At 35.1% G+C, this 21,248-nt stretch overlaps 1 long non-coding RNA gene across 1 annotated transcript; it reads right to left on the bottom strand.

Annotated features, from left to right (window-relative positions):
* Window positions 1-2,549: 2,549 nt before the first annotated feature.
* On the bottom strand, window positions 2,550-9,601 carry LOC140012487 (uncharacterized). The gene is made up of 2 exons (XR_011819646.1): window positions 9,311-9,601; window positions 2,550-2,974 (listed from the first exon to the last, which is right to left on the bottom strand). It is a non-coding gene; the product is annotated as an uncharacterized lncRNA (long non-coding RNA).
* Between the last annotated feature and the right edge of the window lie 11,647 nt (window positions 9,602-21,248).

Below are 21,248 nucleotides of genomic sequence, written 5' to 3'. Positions count from 1 at the left end.
AATCTTATCAGATTCAAATGACACTTTCACCCCAACTTTTCCTAGCAATGCTACAGAAACCAGATTTGCCCGAATATTCGGCACGTGCAGCACATCATTGAGGGCCAAAGTTTTTTCTGAAGTAAGTTTCAATAGAATTTTGCCATTACCCAGAATTTTAGCAGTTTGTGAGTCTCCAAGGTAGACCACCTCTTCATCATCCCCTATTGGTGTATAGGAGGAAAAAGTTTCTCGATTTGCACATATGTGCCGAATAGCCCCAGAGTCTACTACTCACTTTTTTACATTGGTTGCAATATTGACTTGAGAGATGACAGCAGCAATTATATCATATCCTTCGGTTAAATTAACCTTAGGAGGATTGCCATTTGCTTTGTCATCTTTCTTTTTGTGCCTGCATTGAGCAGCCTGGTATCCTGGTTTTTCACAGACATAGCAAATGCCTTTCTTCTTTTTAAAATTGGGATTATTGGGCTTGTAATTTTGGGATTTATTGGCGTACCTTTTATTATTACTTTGAATCAGATTAGCTTTGAGAGTCATCTCCTTAATTTTGACAGTCCTTAACTCCTTTCTGCTAGAGTCTTCAATCAAAATATGTTTCACGATCTCATCAATGGTGTAATTTTTCTATTTATGTTTCAGATTATTTTTGTAGTCAGCCCACGACTCGGGCAACTTTTCAATTAGCATGCCAGCAGCAAATTTTTCAGGCAAATTTATGTCTTGATTTTTGAAGTCCTCAAGTAGCATTTGGTACTCCGTGATTTGTACTTTCATTTCTTTGTTTTCTGTCATCTGCCATTGGTTGTATTTCCCCACAATGAATTTTTGTTTGGTAGCGTCTTCAGCTATGAATTTTGTTTTCAAGGCTTCCCAAATTTTGTTACCTTCCTTATAGCTACAGTACACATCAAATAATTCATTTGAAGTGTTTGTAAAATAGTGTGCCGACAAACCTTATTGGCATATTGCCAAGATTCTTGTGCCTTGACATTCATAGTTGCAGTTGGTTGTACTTTTGTCAGTGCGTAGGCCACTCCATGAACGTCCAGTAGAGAGTGCACACAATCTTGCCACCTTTTGAAGTTTTCATTGATGAAAACTTCAATTTCGGAGATGTCTGGACAAGGTCTTGTGAAAGTTAGTGTGACAGCAACTGAATCGGATGCATCTTGTGAGGTGTTAACATTACCAGAGGCCATTGTTTCTTAGATTGTAGGCAGAAATAGCCGAAAAACAATGTTAACTAATAAAATATAGCTTGAGTCATGTCTAATAACACTATCTTAAGAAACTATTTCATGAAATTGAAATATTTCCCCAAAATTAAACAAGTCTTCTTCTTATTTATAACAAGAAGGATCAGAACTTTAGCAAACATTAGTTAAATTCAGCAGAGAGAGGAAGAAGTAGAAGAAGAGAATTAGAGCAAGAAAACTAACAGGAAGGTCTCTACTGTCAGCTGTTGGTTTGTCTCTAAAATGGGAGCACAACTGGTATTTATAGGCAGCAGAAAATGAGAAATAATATTTGATAACATAAAAAAAACATGGCTAATTTTTTGTGTAACCGAAAGTAATGTTTAATTTATTCCGTGTAACGGAAGTAACGGATAGTAATATTAAAAGGAAACGTTATGTAACCGATGAAATAAATGGGAACGTTATGACCTTCGTAACCGATGATAGTAATGTTAAAAGGGAAAGTTATGTAATCGATGAAATAAATGGGAACGTTATGACCTTCATAACCATGAAATAAAAAATTTATCTTCTCAGGAAAGATTCAAATTTTAATTTGTAAAATATATTCTTGGTCGTAGAAAAACTCACTTGGAACTGAAACAGCCCAACTCAACTCCTCTCTCATGTGTGACAGCCCCACCTTCCCTTAGGGCGTACCGTAAGGGTTAGCGAACTGCTTATCCAGTTCTCGCCAGGACTACTGAGTCGAAACACACGCAAACCCATACAAAACGTGCAAAAGAACTTCGAGAAAATGAACTGTCGGAAACTGAATTAGCTAAACTAAACGATGCAATAGAACTTCGATTCAACGTTCCGACGAAAAGCGAAAAGAACAAATGGCACGTCAGAATCCAACCAAAATTTAGCCGGATTCCTGGCCGGATTCAAGGCAGTGAACAAAATCAAAACTTTTCATTTTCCCCTGACAATCCGGCCAAGTATCCGGCCGGATATACCGCTGGAATCTCTGCAGTAGATCCTGCCAGATTCCTTTTCTTTCCTTGTTCAAGTTTCGCATTCTCTCAAATTTCCAACAAGTTCACATAACCATAGAAATGTACATCTCAAACGAATACATTTAATATTCATGGTTAGACACTTATATCTATATACATTGGAATGTTCAGTAGTTCAACTGGTAATACAAGTCAGAATATCCACAATTTATCAAAGTACAATTAAGGTTTGCCAGTACAAAGGAGTTTAATCAAAAGAATGTCTCTAACTAGCTCTACTCTTTTCTCCACTAATCACAGTTTCAAAGTTTGTCTCCTGTAAGGAAAATAAAGATAACGAGAGTTGAGTTAAAAACCCAGTGCAGTACCAAAAGTACAAGCAGTCAAGATTTACTTTTAATCAATCACATAGAAACACCATGTGACGACCCCACTTTCTCCTAGGGCATACCCTAGAAGTTAGCGGATCGCCTGCCTGGCTCTCGCCAGAACTCACTCACTCACATTAACTTCAGAGATAACATTACCATTGGACAACTGAACATCCACTCTTAAGTACATCTTCAATTAGCTTGAAACATAAATTTGTCCAATAAAAGAAACAAAATACCTATTCTAAATATCCATTCTTAATATCACACCAACTCAAACAAAAATTCAACCGTCTCAAAATTCAAAAGAGACCATGCCTACACTATATACACAGAATAACGGATCTTCCCAAAATAACTTTCTAGTTCAATTCAATCACTCTTCAATCTTTAACTCCTGTAAAGAAAACAAAGCTAAAAGGGTAAGCTTACGCCCGTGAGGTTTCCATGCAAGTAACATTTAATAATCACATGAATCAATATAATTAAGCAGGTAATGCACATTTCACTGTACAATCACTTTCATTAGCAATTGAGAAAACACTTCACTGAACAATTATTTCACAAAGATGTCAAATCAAAAGTACAAAAGTAACAACACAAGTTAAGGATACAGGTTGGCTCCAAAGCCAAATCATGTGCCACGTGTAACCTCCTGTTGACACTCCGTCGACCACAAATAAAGGTCCGTAGAACTCCGCTTGTACTCCCACCTAACACCTTATCACCCTCACTGGTCAGTCACCTCACAAAATGGCTCGAGCAAACGAAACGAAATTGAACTTAATTCACAAGCTCGGTTCACAAACTTGATTCACAAACTTGATTCACAAATTTGGTGACATCAAAACTAGGTTGGACTGGCTTCGATCAAGCCCCGGCCAACTCGAATAGCCCATCTAGGTCTTGAGATCGGGCCCCACAAACGTCACCCCAAACTACAAGCTCAAGGGGTTCAACATCAAAATAATTCATATATATACATCTCATAGACAAACACAGGTGCAAAATTAGGGTTTAGGTCGAGTGTGATCAAGTACACCCTCGCCTACATACCCTCTCATTCACATCAAAGCACATAAGCAAGTTATACACAAAAACAGCCTGAATACTTACAATATCACTTGATTAATTATCAACCTTCTAGCTCAACTAAGTCGAGTGCGATAAAGTACACCCTTGACTTAGAAGGTGAGGGACAACCGAGATACACTTTACAATGAATCACTTAGCAATATTTCACAATACACATATTTGTCACATAATTTCACTTAAGTACACATAAACAGTTAAACACATAAATTCGGAAACACTCACCCAAAGTAATTTGAGTTCACTACTCGGTGCTTGGTGTGAAGCCCCAGTCCGTTCTTAGGTTGATATTAGGTTATATTCATTATTTGTGCGGTAACATTTGATTTTGGGAATACTTCGAAAACCCTAAATTGGGGGTAGGATTGAAACCCTAGTTTTGTATTAATTATAAGTTCGAATGGTGCTTAAAGTGAGTTTAAAAGTTAGAAAAACCCTAAACTAGAAAAGTTTCTAGTGATATGATTTGTTAGAATTCTAAGTGGGGTGTAAAACCATTAATACTACCCAATCATTCTACAATAAGTGCAAATGAACCTAAAAAGTAGGGTTTCACTCTTCGTTTTCAAGATTGGAGCAATTAGGGTTTTCGCGATTTTTCGCCGGATGATTTTTCGGTACGAAGCAAGGATCAAATTTGGTGCTTAAGAGTGACTTTTGGGTGAGAAATAATATGTGATTAGATGCAATGATAAAAAGTTAGTGAATAGGAAGTAAAAAAACCCTAGTACGTGTGACTTAAGGAAGAACGGTGTGAACCGACGTGTACCGTGCATTACCGATTGAACACACCACTTGACCACCACTTTCTTACCATACAAGCTCACTAATATTTGAGCAAAATATCCTCTCATTTTCCAGCTAGCTTTGACCAAATTTTAGGGCTAAAAATGCAAGAAGGAAAAAGAAAATTTTGGTTGGTATTAGTGGTGACAAGTGTCACTCAACCATGGCTTCTTGACCAAGACAAATTCCAACCTTCTTATCACCAATTTTGCTCCATTTCCTTTCATTATTTCTGCTGCTTGGCCGAACAAGAGAGGAGAGAAAAAGAGAGCAAGAAACAACTTCCTTCTTCTTGAATTTAGCCATCCAAGTGAGAAATTAAACTTCTAAACCGATTAAAGTGTTAGTTGTGGGTTTGAGAAGCTAGGGGAAACAAGACTTCCAAGAGGAGGTGAAGTATTACTCTTGCAAGCTTCATTTGTTGAGGTATAAGGCTAAACCATGGCTTTGGTTCTTTCATTTTGGTTTAAGTTGTTATATAATACTTGTTTTGATTGGATTAGTGGTGATACAAGTTGTTATGAGGATTTAAAGGTGATTTATGTGAATTAGGGTTTGAGATACTTGCTGCCTATCATTGCTATATGGATGATATATGTTGTATCTAAGCTTATATAAATGATTTTAGTGATGATTAGAGCAAGAAATCAAGAAAGGTTGCATTGAATCCCAAAATTTCAGGTTTCTGGAAAATTTCAGCTCTATTCTGTCCGGTTTTATTTCACCATGTTAGAGGCCAAGTTAGGCTTAGAATAAAACATGAAAGTTGTAGAGAATGGTATTTTATAGTTGCCTACAAAATTTCAGCTCAATCGGAGCAACGTAGCTTGTGAAAAGATGAAACTACCCTCGTTGTTCTAGGTTACATTCCAGAGTTTCGCGTGGACAGTTTAGTCTTTTTGGTTGTGTTTATTCACTATAATCCGTTTGGATTTAGCCATTTGCCAAAACATGAAAGTTTCAGTACTCTGTCTTATATTTTTAACGCCACCAAGAACACCTCAAACGGATCTATGTAGCCTGAGTTATGGCCAAAATAGTCGCATCTATTCTAAACTTCGGATTCTGCCGTGTTTCTGGATTTAGCTTCTGACCCTGTTTTGTCCGTTTTGATAACATATGAATTGGGTGTTGGTGTCTTCATAAGAAAGGTAGATCTTGGTCTTAGCTTCGAAACGGTATAAAGTGCATCCAAATCTGAGTTTCGTAGCTTCAGTTATGACCAAAACAAGATCAGTTGTCAGAACTGCCTTCGCATTGGACAGTTCTGACAGGAATGTTTGGATCCATTTTCCTCCATGCTCTGTATTGATTCAGCTTTTGGTCCAAACATGAAAGTTATAGCCTTATGTCCTAGCTTTCCAACGCCTTTGGAATTTCTTGATTTGTATCTTTGAGTTGTGAGTTATGATCTAGTAAACAAACCCTGTTCGTCACCCTAAGACGTAAATTTCTGGACTGTTTTCCACAATTTCAACCTGCTTCCATTCAGATCTAGATTAAGGTGTCTTCAGGAGAATTGTAGCCCTTCCTCATAGCTTCCAAATGGTGTCTTGTTCACCTTGATCTGACATTCCTAGCCTAACTTTTGATCAAAACGGTTTGAGATGGCAGATTTGGCCATTTCCGTTTGCCGTTCCGCGCGCGCGCGTGCGCCCATTTTGCCGTTTCCGCACTTGCATGTGCCGATTTTGCCGTTTTGCTTGTTTTGGGCATGTTAGTGGCCGTTTGTGATAATATGTGATACAATCTTCTATTTCAGACAGTGGTGAGTTAGGCGGAACCGGTGGGGCCCACTACTAGCGAACACGCGCGAAGTGATTTTGCTCTTGTACCATTTTTGTATTTTGAGTAAGTATTCAAGCCATTTATGTGTATAAACTGCTTATGTGTTTTGATGTGAAAAGGGGGACTTAGGCGAGGGTGTACTTTATCACACTCGACCTAAACCCTAGTTTGTACCTATGTTTCTCCATAAGATGTGTATATATGAATTATTTTGGTGCTGAACCCCTTGAGCTTGGAGTTCGGGGTGACTTTCGTGAGTTCGTAAAATATGTTGAAATTGTGGGCCCGATCTCAAGACCTGGATGGACTATTCGAGTCGGCCGGGGCTTGGTCGGAGCCAATCCAACCTAGTCTGAGGTCACCAAGTTCGTATGTTCCAGTTGTGAACCAAGTTTGTGACCCGAGCTTGTGACTCAAGCTCAAGTTTGTGATTTCGTTCGCCCGGGCAAGTTTGTGATGTGACTGGCCAGTGAGGGTGATAAGGTGTTCGGTGGGTGTACAAGTGGAGTTCTACGGACCTTATTTATGGTCGACGGAGTGTCGACAGGAGATCACGCATGGCAAATGACTTGGATTTGGAGCCAACCTGTATCCTTCCTTTGTATTGTTACTTTTGTGCTTGACTTGACATTTTGTGGAATAGCTGTTTCTTTAAATGTGAAATTTTACGCTTTTATCCCTGTTTACTTACTAAGCTTCTAGCTTACCCTGTTTCCTTTGTTTTCCTTAACAGGGGACGACGCGGGAAAATTCTTGGCACCTTCACTAGTATAGTTAGGTTTGATTGTAATAGTCGGACAGTTAGGATATTTGTTTTTGTTTTGGTGGTTTGTATAAGGACCCTCCTTAGGGTCTACCTTCTGCTGGTTGTTATTATAATGTATTAGAGTGGTTTAACTCGATACTTTTGAAGATGTAAATAGAACTCTTTTGGCATTAGATATATTGTGAATAGTACGCTTGTGGGTTTATCTAGTTTTATTGTTTTGAAATTTTGAGTCCTGGTGCGAGTTAGGCAGGCGTCCCGCCGATACCCTAGGGTTCGCCCTTGGGAGAAGCGGGGGCGTCACACTTGGACCTTTCTCTAGTTCTTTCTCGATTCCTGAGATATTTGTAAACTTACTAGTCTGCTTATTATTTCTCCAATGGTGAAGTTAAGGTTCTCATGATTATTTTAGTTAAATGTATATAGGTGCGTATAAGTATAATTCGAGATATTTAAATGCATACATATATATAGGGTTTTAAGGTAATCTTAGTATTTATCTTATTCTAGTACATCAAAGGTTCAAAGTCTAGGTAGCTTTAATCTTTCAAGCTTTAAAATTCCATGTTTTACCAAAAGAAAGTAAGATATAGTGATTATATTGCAATTTACATTTTATAATGAAAGTTGCGATCTAGGTACTAAGGATCATTTTAGAAATCAAAGTTCAAAGTTGATAAATTTCCTAGAGGTTGGCAGCTTAGTATTCCTATAAACTTCCTTGATTTTATCCTATAGTTTGGATGAAAGTCGCGAGTAAAACCTTTATAAGATAGCCTTAAAGAGGCTTTGACCAGCTTTGGTTCATTTCCTCTTTAGGAACTCAAAGTTAAATCTAGAATTTAAGTACTAAGTTAGAATTGTTTAAACCAGATTTTTTAGCAGGGCATACTTCATGTCTTCCATCCAAAGTCCATCATTTTCTTTGTTTAAGTTTCCTAAAATCCATCATGCATTTTATCGTTATACCCAACAGGTGGTTCTTAGTTTAAGGTTTGATTGAAATCCCCTAGAATTCCAGAAAATGGTTTAAACTCCTCAACTATTCCAAGCTGTGTAAACTAGTCTCGTAAGCTCAACTAGCTTCAGATTTCTTCTCCAAAGGCTCTATGTTTCTTTCTAAATCAAAGTAATCATAATACATGCAACAAAACAGGGTACTATAGGATACTTTTAGCCAATATCCGCATAAACTTCAATTTACGAAACAGAAGTTAAGCTTGAGAGAATACAATCAGTCATTCAGGTTTCAAAACGGAGATTCCAGCCATGTATCTTCCGAGATTTCATTCAATCTACCAAGTTATTAACCAAATCCAACATGCAATCACCTAAACACTAAAGTGAAAACATGCAACTTCGAATCCAGCAAATTTTGAAGAAAAGAGCCAACAATTGCAGCTTTATCCTCTCGGGTTCATACAACACTTTTGTCCAGAAATTCCAGCTTTGATATTTCCTCCAAAAGTTGATCTTTCCTTGTTTAATCCAAATAATTTACCACATGCATGCTAAGGTTTAAGTATTAAGAGGTATGTGGAGCAAAGATATATATTCATTCACAACCAAAATTGTGGAGATAAAACTAGAAAAATTCCCAGCTCCTCTCTCATCGGGTCTCAACAGAAATTTCCAGTAAGTTCCTTCAACACCAACACTTATTTCACTTGGATTCAAGTTAAATACTACATGCATGCTAATATTATTGGATTACAAGGTGTAGACAGCAACAATATGCAATTTCACAGTCAATATTCATGAAGAAAACTGGAAAATTCTTCCATTTCTCTCTCGACCATGTCATCAAATTTCCAGCAGTTTCTTTCAACAAATTCGGCCAAGTTTGTTAATGATTCACTAGTTTCAAAACAAATATCTTAAAAGCCATGAGATTGAACATATATCATGCATTTTTAGTGAAATTTCCTCCAAGATTTTGAATGGACAGCTGTGAACTTCAACTCTCCTACCATCGGCCAAGTTGAGCTTTCCAAGAACGAATCAGTTTCTACACAGGATTTCCTTTAGCAAAACTCACTTTTCTTGGCTAAAAACTATCATACAACATACGTATTCAAGTGTATTAGGTGATTAAGAGATTATCACATAAATTTTCCATCACTTATAGGCTGAAATTCAAACAACAACTCCCAATTCTCTCCATCTCTGTCCGTTAGTTTCATTCCTTTCAAAACAGAATTTTATCTTAGCTAAGAACTTATTTTCTTTGCTAAATTCACATGCAGCTCATGTATTATTCCAGTTATACCGAAGAAACTGAAAATAAGTGTAGGTTCTTACCCTTTTCTCCTAAGAATTCGATGTTGCCGGCTGCTAAAATTTCTGGTTCTAGTTCCTCACTCTTAGCTCCAGTTTCCTTTGCCCACTGACAGTATTCTCTCGACTTTGTTTAGCTGATGATACAGCTTGCTAATCTTTTTTTTTCCCTCACACTGAGTTCCTCACCCTCGATCTTGTTTTTGTAAGATGCAAGAAAGAAAGAAAGAAAAGAAGCTGTCTGCTTCACTCCTCTGATCACCGCCCAAATAATGAGCCTGCTGTCTAGTTATTTCCTCTGGGTTGTTTTGTAGAGTTTTAACATAAGAAAGATAACAATGCTACCGAAATCCTCTTGCCTTTAGTCACTCCTGCCTCGGCAAATGTTCCACCGCCCAGCTAGCTGGCCAACTCTTATTTGCTGCTTCATTTCCACCGCTTAGACTTAGTAGTTCTAGTGCTGTTTTCTTTAAATTTTCCTTCAGTCACCGCCCAACTTTTACCAATTAATTCACCTTACTTCTACTTGGTTCTAGTCCCGATAATTTCTTCTTGGGATGCATGGTGAATTGTCTAACCTTTAGGGTTAAATTAGTCCTCTAGTTTTAGCATATTTACCTACTAAGGCCCGAAATTTTATTATCTTACTCATTGATTCCAAATTGCATTTGTTCTAATTTGTACGTACCTTAAAAGATTTTCCTTATATTGATCTAGTAGATTTTCACACATTTGACTTTAAGGAAAAATTAATTAATCATGTAATTTATTCAATTATATAATATATTCAAATTGCTCAAATTACAATATGCATATCATATGTTTATTTGATTCATATATATATATATATATTGCACCATTCTAGGATATTTCTAAATTCTCAATTTTTATATAAATTCAATTAGGCATTTAATTTAACCATTTATTCGTTATAATATTTCTAATATCAAAGTAACTAAAATAAAAGAAATTCATAGCGTACATATAATTTATTTTTTCTCGAGTTCTCACACACCAGATATAAAGATGTACAAACGCCTCAGTTAAACATAGTAATTCAAATAGAAAGGATACAGATGGCTCTCAGGAGCCAAATTCCCGTTGCTTCACCAGAGCTTGATCAAGTAGTAGTTGACCATCCATCAACTTTCAAGTAAAGTAATCAGTCCAATAGAGCACCACTTTACACCAAAATCTGTCCACCAAACATACCCCTTACCGGGTCCGAACGCCTCAACAGGAACAGAGATGGTAATACAAGAAGTATACCGGAAATTCAGAATCTCCAATAACTAAAGATTTCCCAGAAACAGTCCCCATGGTTTGTCAATTTTTTTCGACCAAGTCCTTGCTAACTCGATTCAATTAACTACCAATGAAGTTGAACTCAAATTTCACAGGCACAGGAAAGTCGTTGGATAAGCTTCCAAACGACATCATATCAGGCACAGTAACAGATTCCAGTTTATACAGTAAACAGTCACACAGGCCAGAGAAACGAGTGTGATAAAGTACACCCTGGTCTCGTCCAGAATAAACAGAGATCACAGTCATTCAAGCCACAGATTGCAAGTACAGATAAATCAATTAAGCAACAAATCATGGGAGGGGTACACTCACCAATCAATGGCAACACTTCACTTTAACCCTGGTTCGTCCTCTTGAACTCTCTCGAGTCCTGTGGTCACATATTATATTACAAAGCTAGCAATACAAAGCCAAAATACATGAAGAAATTAAGGTTTCTAAGACTTCATTTCCTTTCACTTAAATCTCCATTCCACTCACAAATCATACTCAAAATGATTTACCAACCCCAAACTTAAAGTGGGAAATGAAAGTAAGAACGGCTCTAGAAAAATAGAATTTTCCAGTTTTGCGCAACACTATTTGGAAAATCATATCTCAAGATTCTTAAGTCCAAAATTGATAAACCTTATACCATCAGAAAATAAATTCAAAGGGTTACAAGTTCTTAGAAGACACATTTGTAAGATTCAGACCACAAGTTAGTCAAATTCGAGTCTCAAGTTGCTGCTTCATCCAGTACAAGATAGAACAGGTATGCAATTTCAGTCAATTTTGAAAAATCATAAATATTCATAGGAATGGATAAAAAGGTTGAAATTTTCATGGTTGATAGTACTTTGACTCTAGTTTCAAACGCAACAAACGGAACTCGATTCTAGCTTTTCTACAACAAGATATAGCATATTTCCTAAGACTGTCCAAGGCTACAAAATTTTCAGCAGCACCTCTTTTGTTTTTACTACTATTTCCAGCCAATTCAAGGCTTCACTCTTACCACAAAACAGCCTCAACTCAATCATATACATACCAAACTAATAACTCACTAAATCAAGCATATAACCATCACTTACTCAAGTTAGCAAATGAAACCCTAAGCTGAAATTTATGCACCCAAGCTGGAAATTTCTTTAGGCAAAGTAAACTAACACATAAACACTAGATTTTTCACATGTCAAAACTAGTCAATCATGGCCAACTCTTAAGCTTCATATATGAGCAGAAAATTATCATAAAAACTGAAAATTTTCACAACATTATTTCAAACCATGAAACTTCCTCATAAAACTACCAATTTTACAACCCTAATCCACTAATTTGCATATAGTTGAAGTAGAGGAAAGTGTATTGCCAAAGATACCTTGTCCCTCCAAGAAAGATGGAAGTTTAGTGCTTTTCCTCCAAAAATCTCTCCACTCAATCCCTTAATCTTCCCTAGTGAACCACTTTTATGAAATATGTTGCAAGCTTGTGGATTGAAACTCAAGATTCAAGCATGAAGTTGAGGTTGAAGATTAAGTTCTTCCCTTGGTTTTTCCCTCTCTCATTTTCGGCCAAGAGGTAAGAAAGAAATGAAATGTGTTGGTCAATTTTGCTTCCAAGATGAAGACTAAAACTAGTCTTGGTCAAAGGTCCAACTTCCAATAGTCTCGCAACAAATGGCACCTTAAGGTTTTGTTCTAATCTTCTTGTCTTTCAAAGCTCATTTATCTAGTTAACCTCTAATTATCTCCTAACACCTTGTAAAATAATATTCCTTTATGCAAGACTTCACCTAGGGCCTGTTTGGAACCTAAGTTTTTTGGGTGTTTGTCTAAAACTTTACTGTAGTGCACTGTAGAAATTTTTGAAAAAATTTTGTAGAAGTTTTTGTAAAGTGAAAAATTTTGTAGAAGTTTGTAAGGTGAAAAACTTTTTTTTCCTTTTCTTTTTTTTCTTTTTTTTTCTTTCTTTTTCTCTTTCTCTTTCTTTTTCTTTTTCTTCTTCTTTCTTTCCTTTTTCTTTTCTTCTTCTTCTTCTTCTTCTTCCCCGTTACCTCTGCCACCCCCAGTAGCAACTCCACCAATGCCACCTCCCGCCACCCCTCTCCTCCCTTTCCCCTTCTCCTCCTCTCCCCCCGCCACCTCCTCTGCCCCGCCTTCCCCCTCCCCCGGCCACCACCTCTGCCCCTTCCCCCTCTGCCCCGCCACCCCCCGCCTCCCCTGTTCCCCTTCTCACTTCTCACCATCTTTATTTTCTTTCTTTTTTTTTCACAGAGAGCTGGGGGAGGAAATGAGGGAGACGCAGAGAGAAAAAAAAAGACAAGAGGGAAGGATGACAGGGGAGGAAGAGGGGGAGAGGGAAAAAAAGGGGAAAAAAAAAGAAGACCGGCACCGGAAATCGACGCCGGAGCCGGTGACTGAGGTGGTGGTGGGGGAGGAAGAAGAAGAAAAGAGGAAGGGAATTTTTTTTTGTTGTGTTTTAGATATTTTAAGTGTGTAGATAAAAAACTTTGGGAAGTTTTTTGGGGTTCCTGTAGCAAAAGTTATTAAAAAACTAGTAGCTAAAAAACTTGATAAAAAACTAGGGTGCCAAACAGGCCCCTAGTCGTCAAAATTTTACCGTACAGACTGCATTAGCGGGTTCCACGTCCATAATACACTTCAAACTTAACGTGTACTAACTTATACCAAGAAAATGATTTAAAATCTTGATTCACTTATAAAAATCTCTGAAAAATTAATATAATAAAGTAAAGTAAAGAAAATGCATGCGAAGAAATAAAATAAATATAACCTAATTTTTCGAGTTCTCACATCATGCGCGCGAGCCCATACTAGTTACTAACTTAACATAAGCCCAATAACAGACTATGCGTTATAAATGATGAAAAGTCTCTTTAATTTTTCGATGTGGGACAAGATCTTTTGAAATAATCCTTTTATTTACAACACTAATTACTCAAAAATCAACCCCAACTGATGTAGGTCACATTTTCTCACTTCCACCTTACCACTTTGACCAATTCTCCAAAGCAAAAAGAAATATCCTTTCGTATTGGTTATGTTTTCTAAATAAAAATCAAAACCCATTTTTGGATCTAAGGAGATTTTACTTGATTTTGACTCTATTTAACATTAGAAGAATATGAGGAAGAAAATTAGCTTTATTAAATATGACAAGAGTATAAAAGGAATTCATGCATAAGTTCTTACTAAATTAATTCCAAAAATGTACTTTGTTAAAAAAAAAAAAAAAGATAACGTGTGTTGCACATTGTATGTATTATTGTTTAAAAATACGCTCTTTTTGTGCAATACTTAGAGTAATTAGTATAGAAGAATATGCGTCACACATTAAACGTATTACTTTTTGTGATACTTAGTCACAAAGTTTTTTTTTCTCATGATTACTAAAAATAAAAGAGAAATTAAGTATGTAAAGTGTTATACTATGACTAAAGCTGCGTTTGATAAAATTAAAATTTAAAAACTAAAATTTAAAGTCTAAAATCTTAAATCTAAATCTATTAAAATGTTGAATTGTTAAGTATTAAATCTGATGCATTTGAGTATATATCACATTTAAGTGATCAGTGAATAACTTATCATTTATTTTTAGAAGCAAGTTTTTCCTAGAAAATTTAGTGCAATTTAATTAAGTTAGATATTCAATTTTTCATTATCAAACACATGTTAACATGTTAAGATGTAAATTCATTAAGTTTAAGTGTTGAATTGGATTATCAAACAAAGCCTAATTTTTTTCTTCAACAAAACATAGAAAAAAACTTTTGTACAAACTTTAATTGATTTTCAATCTTATTGAAAATCATAGATTATCAATATCAAACTAAATTAATATTAAGAAGATAAACTACTCACATCAAACTCCCTAAACAAACTTCTCCAAAAATTTAATGAAATTTTAACGACTTGACAACCACTTTTTTGAGTTTGTTACATCCATATATTGACTATTCAAAGTGAAAGTATTAAAAGGAATATAGAGGATATGATTCTATTCAAGTAAAAAGTAGAAAAGCTCCTCATTAACAAGTTCAAATTTGACGTGTGTAAGATATGCATATAAAATTAGTTCAATTTCACTGTATATGGATAGTGAGTGTAGGGTATAAAGGATCAAACCAGTTGGGAGCACCATGACGCAATTATTAAGGACTTAAGCTTGCTCTACTGTGTAGACTATCAAATAAAGTCATAAAACAAGCAAAATAAATTATACCATGAAAACAGTAAAAACAGGCCAAGAAAAGGTGGAATCAACTAACCCAAGGCTCTGGGGTATAGAATTCACAGCCTCACCATAATCGAGAATCAAATGACTAGGGTCTCACTAATGGCTCGTCTCGCTCAAGGTCATTTCCAATGGTAACTGAGACTCGCTCCCGGCATTTCCAATCCTAAAGTCCCCCCACTTTCGTGGTGGGATTCAAAGTAAATGGTGCATCTACTTCATAAAATGTAAAGCCAATGCCTATTTAAGTGTATCATTACTTTTTTGTGCTTCCTCCTTCGATTTCATTTATTTCCTTTCTATCAATGAATAGCAAAATTTTTTGCCTATCCATCGACTAGTGTGACCTAAGGTTGGTGATCAAGCAACCCTAAGTGTTAAAGCCAAATAAATAAATAAGTCATGCACAAGGTGTTGGATATTTTAATAAAAATATCATTATTATTTTGAATTCATTCACATGCTTATTTTGAATTCAAATGCAATAAGTTACAAAATTTGAAATGAATTTTCAGTTATAAGATCACCATTAAAAAGGGTAACTTATGAGATTTATGCCTTGTTTTTGTAACCTATGTAATGATTAGGTTTTAAGAATTTATTTATTAAATTTTGACTATTATACAATGACCTAGACCTTTTCAAATTTTGTAACTGAAAAATATGACACATTTATTCCATTTAATGGTGGTATTCTAATACTCCTAAATTTTTAGCCTATAAATAGAGATCACTATCAACCAAATTTGACACACCTTTCTTGCTATCTCAAAAAAACTATCTTCCTCTCACTTCTATTGGGTATTAGTTAGGTGTTGAGAAGAGCTTTAGCTTCTCTAAATTGTGTAGATTTAGTAGAAGCAACAGTATAGGTTGGGTTGTTGTATCCCAGAGGCGACATGCCATCAACCTTCTACACGGGACATAATCCCAAGAGGGGCGCGAATCGTCTTAAGAGAGCGACCTAGTCCGCGCCTCACCTAGCCAAAATTACTTTATTTCCCTTTCTTTGACTTTTGTTTTGCAGGTTGATCATGCATATCAAGTTCTAAAGGAACAACAATTTAAGACGATTCGAGTACCATGGAAGTTGCAAGCAATGTTGCAAACGCTACAACTATTGGATCTAGTGATCTCAATAAACCATTTCGCTTTAGTGGCCAACACTTCAAAAGGTGGGCCAAGAAAGTGATGTTCTATTTGAAACTAATGAAGGTTGCCTAGGTCTTATCCACAAAGAATCCAAAAAAGATAGACACCAGTTCAATGACTGATGAAGAAAGGGAGAATCATGCCAAACAACTTCAAAAATGGGAAAATGATGAGGAAGATTGCAGAAATTATATCCTTAATTGTTTGTCTGATGAACTTTATGATTTTTATTCTTCATCTTATACTTCGGCAAAAAGAAGTTGGAGAGCATTGCAACAAAAATATGATACTGAAGAAGCAGGTTCGAAAAAATATGCTTGTAGCCGTTATTTCAAGTTTCAAATGGTGGAAAACAAGCCAGTACTAGAGCAAGTTCATGACTTGCAAATGATCGTCCATGAGATTGAATCTAAAGGAGTCAAAGTCGATCCACAAATGCAAGTTGCAGCCATCATTGACAAACTTCCAACATCATGGAAAGATTTTCAGAAAGGGCTACGTCATAAGCAACAAGAATTGACAATAGCAAATTTGATGGCAAGGTTGCTCATTGAAGAAGCTAGAAAACAAGATAAAGGTGAAGATTTCAATGGGAGTACTAAGGTAAACTTCCTAACTTCTAGTGAAAATGTCTCTAAGGGTCAACAAGACAAAAATAACGCCTATTTGAAGCCTAAAGGGAAGAATATGAAAAACAAGTTTTCAAAAAATTATTTTAACCAGAAAAAGTCAAATCAAGGACCCCCTTCAAAACAAGTTTCAAACACTCCAAATTTTGGAAATAATATGAATAATAGAGCTTGTTTTGTTTGTGGTAAATTGGGTCATCGTGCAAAAAATTGTCGTTTTAGAAATTTTGGACCCAATTTTAAGCCACAAGCAAATGTGACTCAACTAATTGAAGAGTCATTTGTGGCTATGGTTTCTGAAATCAATTTTATTGGAAATACTGAAGGGTGGTGGGCTGATTCTAGTGCCTCTAGGCATGTTTGCTATGATAGAACTTGGTTCAAAAGTTATTCTCCTATTGAAAAAGAAACAAAAGTTCTGCTAGGACATTCACATACAACCAATGTTCTAGGCATGGGCGAAGTTGAACTAAAGTTTACTTCTGGGCGTGTCTTGACCCGAAGAGATGTTCTTCACGTTCCTGAAATTAGGAAGAACTTGGTTTCTTGCTATCTTCTCAATAAGGCTGGTTGTAAATAGTCTATAGAGTCTGATCAATATGTGCTTACAAAGAATGGTACCTTTGTTGGAAAAGGTTATACTTGTGATGGTATGTTTAAACTTAATGTTGAAATGAATGAATTTTCTACTTCTGCTTATATCGTTTCTTGTATAAATATGTGGCATGCACGTCTTTGTCATATAAATAGCAAATACTTAAAAAATATGAGCCGCATAGGGTTAATTCCAAAATTGCATAATGAGTTTGAAAACTGTGAATATTGTAGAATGACTAAAATAACTAAACAACCTCATTCGAAAGTTGAAAGAAAAACAGAATTATTAGAATTAATACATTCTGACATTTGTGAATTTGAAAGCATATTAACACGTGGAGGTAAAAGATATTTTATTACATTTATAGATGATTTTTCAAAATATTGTTATATCTACCTTATGAACATAAAAGTGAGGCTTTTGAGAAATTTACTATTTTTGTTAAAGAGGTTGAAAATCGTTTTGAAAGAAAAATCAAAAGATTTAAAACAGATAGAGGAAAAGAATATGATACTATTGGCCTTATAAATTTTATCAAATCATTAGGAATAATACATGAGGTTACTCCACCATATTCACCTCAATCAAACGGTGTGGCTGAAAGAAAAAATAGATCTTTGATAGATTTAATAAATGCTATGTTAGCAAATTCGAGTGCACCTAAAAATTTATGGGGTAAAGCTATTTTAACAGCTAATTATACTTTAAATAGAGTACCACGTAAAAAAGATTTAATAACTCCTTATGAATTATGGAGGAACAAAAAACCCAATATTGAATATTTTAGAGTATGGGGTTGTTTAGCGTATGTAAGAATTTCTGAACCAAAAATTTCAAAATTAGAAATAAGAGCAATTAGATGTATATTTATTGGATATTCTTTAAACAGTAAAGCATATAGATTTCCAGATCTAGAAAATAATGTAGTAATTGAATCTTTAGATGCAATTTTTCATGAAGATAAATTTCCATTTAAAGATAGTGGGGGTATAAAATTGAATGAATATAGTGGAAAATCCGAAAAAGCTAGTTCTTCTAATGCTAAAGTTTCAACTAGAGGAAAAGAGCAATTGAGAACCAGTAAAAGGGAAAGGACACAAAAAGATTTTGGTCCTGATTTTCAAACTTATAATATAGAGGGGGATCCTATAACTATTTCTGAAGCTTTATCATCTTTTGATTCTAATTTTTCGAGAGAAGCAATTAATGATGAAATGAAATCTTTAATGTCTAATAAAACTTGGAAATTAGTTGATTTATCTCCAGGTTGTAAAACTATAGGTTGTAAATGGATATTAAGGAAAAAATTTAAACCTGATGGCACTATAGATAAATATAAAGCCAAGCTTGTTGCAAAGGGTTTTAAGCAAAAAGGAGAGATAGATTTCTTTGATACTTTTTCACCAGTTACAAGAGTGACTTCTATACGACTTTTAATAGCTATAGCAGCAATTCATGAATTAAAAATACATCAAATGGATGTAAAAACAGCTTTTCTTAATGGTGATTTAAATAAAGAGATTTATATGGATCAACTCGAAGGATTTATTCAACCTGGTTTAGAAAATAAAGTTTGTAAATTGAATAAATCTTTATATGGACTTAAACAAGCACCTAAACAATGGCATGAAAAATTCGATCAATGTGTATTGACTAGTGGCTTTAGGTCAAATGAAAGTGATAAGTGCATTTATTATAAATCGTTTGGAGACTCTCATGTGATAATTTGTTTATATGTTGATGATTTATTGATATTTGGGACTAATATGCAAGTAATTGAGATTACAAAAGCATTACTTAAAAGTAATTACGAAATGAAAGACTTAGGTGAAGCTAAATGTCATACTTGGTGTGAAAATTACAAAAAATTTAGAAGGAATTTTTATTGATCAATCTCACTATATTGAAAAAAAATTAAAGAAATATAATTATTTTGATTGTAAACCAGTTTGTACACCCTTTGATTCTCATGTGTGTTTATTTTCTACTAAAAATGATTCTGATGTGATAAATCAAAAAGAGTATGCTAGTATAATTGGTAGTTTGAGATATGTAACTGATTGTACTAGACCTGATATTGCATATGCGGTTGGTGTACTTAGTAGGTTTACTAGTAAACCCAACTTTACACATTGAAATGCAATTCATAGAATCATGAGATATCTTAAGAGAACTTTAGATTATGGTCTATTTTAAAAAAAAATATCCTGTTGTACTTGAAGGTTTTAGTGATGCAGATTGGAGTTCACAATCTAGTGATTCTTTGTCCAATACTGGTTATTTATTTACATTGGGAGGTGGAGCCATTTGTTGGTGATCCAAAAAACAACATATAATCGCAAAGTCTACCATGAAAGCAGAGTTAATTGCTCTTGCTTCTGCATGTGAAGAAGCAGGTTGGTTATGTGATTTACTATCTGAAATTCCAATGTGGAATAAGCCGATACCTCCTGTTTTAATACATTGTGATAGTACTGCTGCTATTGGCAGAGTTCACAATAAATATTATAATGGAAAATCCAGATCTATAAGGAGAAAACACAGTACTGTGAGATCATATTTAAATAATGGTTCATTAACCATTGATTTTGTGAGATTAGGCGATAATCTTGCCGATCAACTTACAAAAGCTCTAGCTACAGAAAAGATCTGGAAAGCATCAAGAGAGATTGGATTAAAGCCCAAAAATGTAAAAGCTACCGATGAGGATACAATCACCTAGGGACTGGAGATCCCAAGAACTAGATTGGAGACAAACGAATCATAGAGTCGCTTGTTGTGATACATGCAAATTTTTAGTCTAATCATATGATGCTATGCATGTAATTCTGTGACGAATATGAGAGGTTGAGAACTAATCTCTTAATGAGTTCTATAGCCCTTATGGGTGGGATATGTTAGTCACATAAATATCCTTGATAGACTCACCTATATGAGTGTAAGGGTTTGGCCGCCCTTATGAGAAGTTGGGCTAGTTCTCTAAAGCACTCATGAACACTGGGGTAAAGTACATGGCCATAATGCACTGGTTTGAAAAGCTCGGTTAAGAACACCTAGAATGTCATGTGTGTTAAGTTTTCTACGTATCCTCAAGTAATCATAGTTTAAAGGCTAAGTCCACTATGATTCTAATACGGGAAAACTGAAACACTAAGTGGAAGTTTAAAAGCATTGCCACTTTCATAATGTATGATGTTCTCACTATATGCCCGAACTATTTCTATTAAAATAAGTGGGGAATTGTTGGATATTTTAATAAAAATATCATTATTATTTTGAATTCATTCACATGCTTATTTTGAATTCAAATGCAATAAGTTACAAAATTTGAAATGAATTTTCAGTTATAAGATCACCATTAAAAAAGGTAACTTATGAGATTTATGTCTTGTTTTTGTAACCTATGTAATCAGGGGCGGAGCCAGAAAAAATTCTTAGTCGGGGCAAAAACAACACTAAAATTTTTTACCTACTCTTTTTCTAGTTTTTTAAGCAAAAAAAAAAAAAAAAATTCACCAATAAGTACAAATGATGCATATATTCCATGAAAAACATAAAAAGATAAATTCAAAATTATTAATGTAATAATAATTTTATTTCAAAAACAAACTAACCTATTTACAATTGCTCACTGCGAGTTTTTATATTTTGATAACTAATTTGGTTGTGGAAGTAAGAATGGCTTTCGGTTGTAGAGGGAAAATGGGGGACCAGTGGAGGGAAGGGAAATTGGGAAGTGATGACAAAGGAAGTGAATGATATGATTGGATGAATTGATCAAGAGAAAGAGTAGCTAGCTGCTTGGTTGCGGAAGGTAGTGGCTCTCGGTTGTAGGGGAAAAATGGGGGACCAAAGGTGGGAAGGGAAATTGGGGAGTGGGCCCTAAAGAAAGTGAATAATATAATTGGTATTTGCTAGTTAAAATGAAAAGGCTTTTTTTAGCTTATTTCAAATGGAATTTGTGCCCCACGTATCTTTTTAGAATTTTAGTTTATGAACTAACTTAAAAAATCATGTAATTCTTTCACATTCTTTCTAA

Source organism: Coffea arabica, chromosome 8e, assembly GCF_036785885.1.
Source record: "Coffea arabica cultivar ET-39 chromosome 8e, Coffea Arabica ET-39 HiFi, whole genome shotgun sequence".
Taxonomy (NCBI): domain Eukaryota; kingdom Viridiplantae; phylum Streptophyta; class Magnoliopsida; order Gentianales; family Rubiaceae; genus Coffea; species Coffea arabica.
The sequence above is the reverse complement of the archived record's forward strand: the minus strand, read 5'-3'. Positions and strand labels throughout refer to the sequence as shown.